A 6,944-nucleotide genomic window follows, 5' to 3' on the forward strand; every position below is an offset into this window, starting at 1 on the left:
GAGGCCTCGCGCCCCCCCACCCAGCGCGCGCTCCCCCAGTCCATCACCCTCCTCTCTGTCCTCCCTCCTCCCCCGGGAATCTGGAGCTTCTAAGGACCTGGGCCCTTTTCCTGCCCTGAGTCTCTGTCCCGCTATGGTCACCTCTTTGAGCCTCAGTTTACTCCTCTGTGAAATGGGGAGGATCCTGGTGTCTACACCATGGAGTGAAGCCTGTGCCAAGATTCCCGAGTGGATCGCGTAACAGCGCCTGGCTTGCAGTAGGCGCTCAACTAGCATTGGGCCACCAGCTGTGTGCCCTTGATGGGGCAGGCAGTGTGTGTGTGGTGCGGGGAGCGGTGCTTGAGAAAAATACAGATTCTTGGTCTCTAGTAGCTCGGTAGAATCTGGCTGTCTCAGGGATCCAGGGAATCTGCCATGGTTGAGGACGCGGTGGGCCGGGACAATTCGAACCTAGTACAGGACGCATCTGGGAGCCTTAGGGTGGTGGGGCTCTGGCCCAGCCTGGGGACTTCAGAAATGGCTGCTTCACTGGAGGAGGGGATGCTTTGTACAGCGTCACTGGAATTGGAGGTCTAGGGGAGGAACAGAGTTGGGAGATGCAGCAGCCTGCGGAGCCCCCAAAGCAAGACTAAGTCTGGGGCGCTCGGGCAAGAGTTTCTTAAGCCCAGCACGCTTGACATTTTGGGCTGCCTAGTTCTTTGTGTGGGGGACTGTCCTGTTATCGGGGGACATTTAACAGCATCCCTGGGCTCCACCCACTAGATGCCAATGGCTCCCCACTCTCCCCGTGGTGACTACCAAATATGTCTCCAGAGACTGCCAGATACTCTGAGTGGCAAAATAGCATTGTGTTCAACGACTCCAAATTTTTTTCTCCATTGGACACCCCATAGGTAAAACTGTTAAAGCTCCACCCCCAGATGAATATTTATTTATTTATTTATTTATCTTTTGAGACAAGGTCTTGCTCTGTTGCCCAGGCTGGAGTGCAGTGGCTTGATCATGGCTCACTGCAACCTTGAACTCCTAGGCTCAAATGACCCTGCTGCCTCAGCCTCCTAAGTAGCTGAGACTACTGGCTTATGCCACTATTCCTGGCTAATTTTCAATTTTTTTAGTAGAGACGGGGTCTTGCTATGTTGCCCAGGCTGGTCTCAAACTCCTGGCCTCAAAGATGGATATTATTTATAAGTTATATACAAATACAATTATATCAATATATTCTGTAAATTATTATATAACAGTATCTTTATTATAGAAATATATATACATATATATATATATATATTTTTTTTTTGAGATGGAGTCTCTCACTGTCGCCTGAGCTGGAGTGCAATGGTGAGATCTGGGCTCACTGCAACCTCCACCTCCTGGGTTCAAGTGATTCTCCTGCCTCAGCCTCCCAAGTAGTTGGGATTACAGGTGCCTGCTACCACACCTGGCTAATTTTTTGTATTTTTAGTAGAGATGGGGTTTCACTATGTTGGCCAGGCTGGTCTCAAACTCCTGACTTTGTGTTCCTCCCCCTTGGCTTCCCAAATTGCTGGCACTACAGGTGTGAGCCTCTACATTGGCCGAAAGATATGTTCTTTAGTAAACAAAAAACTGGTCCAGGCATGGATCATGAGGTCAAGAGATAGAGACCACGCTGGCCAACATGGTGAAATCCCGTCTGTACTAAAAATACAAAAATTAGCTGGGCGTGAAGGCGTGCGCCTATAATCCCAGCTACTCAAGAGGCTGAGGCAGGAGAATCGCTTGAACCTGGGAAGCAGAGGTTTCAGTAAGCCGAGATCACGCCACTGCACTCCAGCCTGGTGACAGAGCGAGACTATCTCAAAAAAAAAAAAAAAAAAAAAAAAAAAGGCCGACTCGGTGGCTCACACCTGCAATCCCCACACTTCCGGAGGCAGAGGTGGGTGGATCACCTAAGTTGAGGAGTTTGAGACCAGCCTGACCAATATGATGAAACCCCGGCTAAAGAAGTTACCCAGGCATGTTGGCATGCACCTGTAATCCCAGCTACTCAGGAGGCCGAGACAGGAGAATCGCTTGAACCCAGGAGGCGAAGGTTGCAGTGAGCTGAGAGATCACACCATTGCACTCCAGCCTGGGCAACAAGATCGAAACTCTGTCTCAAAAAAAAAAAGAAAGAAAGAAAAGAAAAGAAAACTGTAATCTCAGCTACTTGGGAGACTGAGGCAGGAATATCGCTTGAACCCAGGAGGCGGAGGTTGCAGTGAGCTGAAATCGTGCCATTGCACTCCAGCCTTGGCAACAAGAGCGAAACATCATCTCAAAAAAACCAGAAAACTGCAGATTTAAAACTATACATGAGGGCTGGGCTTGGTGGCTCATGCCTGTATCCCAACACTTTGGGAATCTGAGGCGGGTGGATCATTTGAGGCCAGGAGTTTGAGACCAGCTTGGCCAACATGGGGAAACCCTATCCCTACTAAAAATACAAAAATTAGCTGGGCATGGTGGTGCATGCCTATAATTCCAGCTTCTTGGGAGGCTGAGGTAGGAGAATTGCTTGAATCGGGCAGGAGAGGTTGCAGTGAGCCGAGCTTATGCCACTGCATGCACTCTAGCCTGAGTGACAGAGCAAGACTCTCAAAAAATAGATAGATGAAGCTGGGCATGTAGCACTTTGGGAGGTCAAGGTGGGAGAAGCACTTAAAGCCAGGCATCCAAAAACAGCCTGGGTAACACAGCAAGACCTTGTCTCTTAAAAAAAATAGTTATTTTTAAAAAACTGAAAACAAGCAATAAAACTCCCCAAATCTAGATATTCTAATATTTTCCAGTTGAACTCCAAAGCTTTGTTTACAGGGTGCATGTACTCCACCCTGGAGACTACTATATTTGCAAACTACAAGCAGTTCATGATTCTTCGTGGCTGAATGGTGCAATTCGAGGCACGGACGGGGGCTGTGGACTGCACAGAGGACCTGGGATTTTATCCTGAGGGAAGTGTGGAGGTTTGGAAGGGATCTCCTCCCATCATAGTTGCCAGTTACTAATCTATTTGCCCAGTGTAGGGGGAGGTCATAGCTATGTCCCATCCACTGGTCAGGGTGGGCAGGAAACAGGTAAGAGTCTGATCTAGCCCTGATACAAATCAGATCTACTAGGTTTTATAATTTTTTTTTTTTTTGGACAGAATACGCAGATCAAAGGTCTGTTAGGTTGTAATCATTGTGGCAACCATATAGAGCGTCTACTCTGTTCCAGATGCTGTTCCAGGCACTGTGGACATGACAGCAAACCAAACAAAGATCTCTGCCCTTGTAGAGCTGGCATTTTTTTTTTTTAAAACGGACAGGGTCTCACTGTGTTGCCCAGGCTGGAGTGCAGTGGCACGGTCATAGGTCTGCTGCAGCCTCAATCTCCTGAGCTCAAGCAGTCCTCCCGCCTTGGCCTTCTGAGTAGCTGGGACTGCAGGTGTGTGCCACCACACCTGGCTAATTTGTTTGTTATTTTGTTGTTGTTTGTTTTGTATTTGTTTTGAGACAGAGTCTTGCTCTGCCACCCAGGTTGCAGTGCAGTGGCGCGATCTCGGCTCACTGCAACCTCTGCCTCCCGGGTTCAAGTGATTTTCCTGCCTCAGCCTCCTGAGAAGCTGGGACTACATGCATGTGCCACCACGCTCAGCTAATTTTTATACTTTGTGTAGAGAACAGGGAATCTCGCTATGTTGCCCAGGCTGGTGTTGAACCCCTGGGCTCAAGTGATCCTCCCGCCTTGGCCTCCCATAGTGCTGGGATTTCAGGCATAAGTCACTGCCTGGTCAATCCTTATGATGTTATGTAGTCTTTGTAGCTCAGGCTTGAGAAATGGCTTTGCTGGGCTGTTCTGACTCACGGCCTCTCAGAAGGTTGCAGTTAAGGAGTTGGCCAGGGCTTCCATCATCTGATGATTTGACTGGGGCTGGCGAATCTGCTTCCAAGGCGGCTCACTCCCAGGGCATGCCGATGGCTGCTGTTATTGGTGGAACGCCTCGATTCCTCCCAATGTACTTGAGTGACTTGAGTGTACTCCCAGCGTGGCAGCTGGCCTCCTGAGCACACCAGAGAGCCAGGTGGAAGGTGTATCATCTTATGACCTAGCCTGAAAGTCTCATAGCATCACTTCTGCCACATGTTGTACATTAAAGGTTCATTGGCCAGGCACAGTGGCTCATGCCTATAATCCCAGTACTTTGGGAGGCCAAGGCAGGAGGATCACTTGAGGCCAGGATTTCGAGGCCAGCCTGGGCAACATAGTGAGACCCCATCTCTACAAAAAATTTAAAAATTATTGGCTGGGCGCAGTGGCTCACTCTTGTAACCCCAGCACTTTGGGAGGCCAAGGCGGCTGGATCACCTGAGGTCAGGAATTCGAGACCAGCCTGGCTAACATGGTGAAACCCCCTCTCTACTAAAATTACAAAAATTAGCTGGGTGTGGTGGTTGGTGCCTGTAATCCCAGCTATTTGGGAGGCGGAGGCAGGAGAATCACTTGAACCCAGGAGGTGAAGGTTGCAGCGAGCCAAGATTATGCCACTGCACTCCAGCCTGGGTGAAAGAGTGGGATTCTGTCTCAAAAAAAAAAAAAAAAAAAAAAAGCAACGAATCTTGAACTGGAACTGGACCTTTGGAAACTTTAGCTGAGTAACTGTGTGTTAATTGTGGAGGAAGGCCGGGCACGGTGGCTCACGCCTGTAATCCCAGCACTTTAGGAGGCCAAGGTGGGCAGATCACTTGAGACCAGCAGTTTGAAACCAGCCTGGCCAACATGGCAAAACCCTGTCTCTACTAAAAATACAAAAAGTAGCCGGGTGTGGTGGGGCATGCCTGTAGTCCCAGCTACTTGGGAGGCTGAGGTGGGAGAATTGCTTGAACCTGGGAGGCGGAGGTTGCAGTGAGCTGAGATCGCACCACTATGCTCCAGCCTGGATGACAGAGGCTCTATCTCAAAAAAAAAAAAAAAAAAAAAAAAAATATATATATATATATATATATATAGTGGAGGAAATGGAGACCACTGGAGCATGTGCGTGCTTTTCACAATCTAGTCAATTTCCCACTCCAGTTGAGTCCAATGAAAAATTGATCGGGAATGCACAGAGCTGGAGAAGGTGTAGGGAAATGAGAAATTTCCCAAATCATCGGAGACAACATCCATTGGTGAAACCTTTTGGAAAAGGCACCATGGAAAAATCTGCCACTAAACTATTAAGCATGCTGGATTAGCTGAGTCTCTCATTTTCTGTCACCTTCTTCTTTTTTTTTTTGAGACAGAATTTCACTTTTGTTGCCCGGGCTGTAGTAAAATGGTGTGATCTCGATTCACTGCAACCTCCACCTCCTGGGTTCAAGTGATTCTCCTGCTTCGGCCACCCAAGTAGCTGGGATTACAGGTGCCAGCCACCGTGCCCAACTAATCTTTTGTATTTTTAGTAGAGACAGGGTTTGATCATGTTGGCCAGGCTGGTCTGGAACTCCTGACCTCAGGTGATCCACCCGCCTCGGCTTCCCAAAGTGCCGGGATTACAGGACTGAATCACCATGCCCGACCTTTTTTTTTTTTTTAGATACAGAGTCTCACTCTGCCACCCAGGTTGGTATGCCATGTTGATATCATAGCTCACTGCAGCCTTGAATTCCTGGGCTTGAGTGATCCTCCTGCCTCAGTCTCCCAAGTGGCTGTGATGATAGGTGTGCATCATCGTGTCAGCTAATTTTTTTGTTTTTGACATGGAGTTTCACTCTTGTTGCCCAGGCTGGACTGCAATGGCACGATCTTGGCTCACTGCAACCTCTGCCTCCCAGGTTCAAGTGATTCTCCTGCCTCAGTAGCTGGGGTTACAGGCATGTGCCACCACGCCCAGCTAATTTTGTATTTTTAGTAGAGACAGGGTTTCTCCATGTTGGTCAGGCTGGTCTCCAACTCCCAACCTTAGGTGATCCACCTGCCTTGGCCTCCCAATGTGCTGGGATTACAGATGTGAGCCATTGCTCCCGGCCATTTTTGTTTTTTTTTAATTGTAGAAACAGGGTCTCATTATATTGCTCAGGCCGATCTTGATCTCCCGGGCTCAAGTGACCCTCCCTCCTTGGGCCCCCAAAGCCCTGGAATTACAGGCATGAACCACTGCACCTGGTTTGAATTTTTCTTGCAACAAGCATCTAATCTATCATTTTTATAATGAGAAAAAAAATACCCAATAAGATAAAGCCAATTAATTTTTTAAAATAACATGGATGAAACCCTGGTCACTATCTTTGACAATGAACGCCTAAGACGTAAGAAGTAATTTGGGATTTTATAATTTGAGTAGTTCTCAGTAAATGGAACATCCTTTGTAGCACAGAAGTCTATTGTTTGAGTCTTGTGAAATCAGCTTCATACTTTTCCAAGGATACCTTATGGGCAAAAGCTGAGGAATCTGTTTGGTGGAGCTCTGCTCAAATGAGTTTGGTGAGTGGAGAAATTACAATGGCTAAAAGAAATGCCCCGAGTGTATCTGGGGCTCACTGGGTGTCAGGCTCTCTGCAGGTTACGCCCTCGGCCATAGGATCTTCTGGCTTAGGCATGATTGGCCCTTACAGAGGAAGAAACTGAGCCTCCAAGAGATTAAGCAACTCATGCGGACAGCCAGCTTGTAAGTGGTATAGCCAGGATTTGAACTCAGGCCAACTGACTGCAAACTCCTTCAAGCTGGAATTTAGGTTGATAATTGTAGATATGAAGGGGGCCTGCTTTGGAACCAGACAGTCCTTAACCAACCTCCTTTCCTTCCTCTCTCCTTCCCTCTCTTCCTTCCTTCCTATTTTCTTTCTTTCTCTTTTTTTTTTTTTGAAACAGAGTCGCTTTCGGCCGGAACCGCCATCTTCCAGTAATTCGCCAAAATGACGAACACAAAGGGAAAGAGGAGAGCCCTCGATACATGTTCTCTA

This window comes from Aotus nancymaae, unplaced genomic scaffold (assembly GCF_030222135.1).
Source record: "Aotus nancymaae isolate 86718 unplaced genomic scaffold, 86718_ANA_hifiasm-v0.15.2.pri h1tg000028l, whole genome shotgun sequence".
Lineage (NCBI taxonomy): Eukaryota > Metazoa > Chordata > Mammalia > Primates > Aotidae > Aotus > Aotus nancymaae.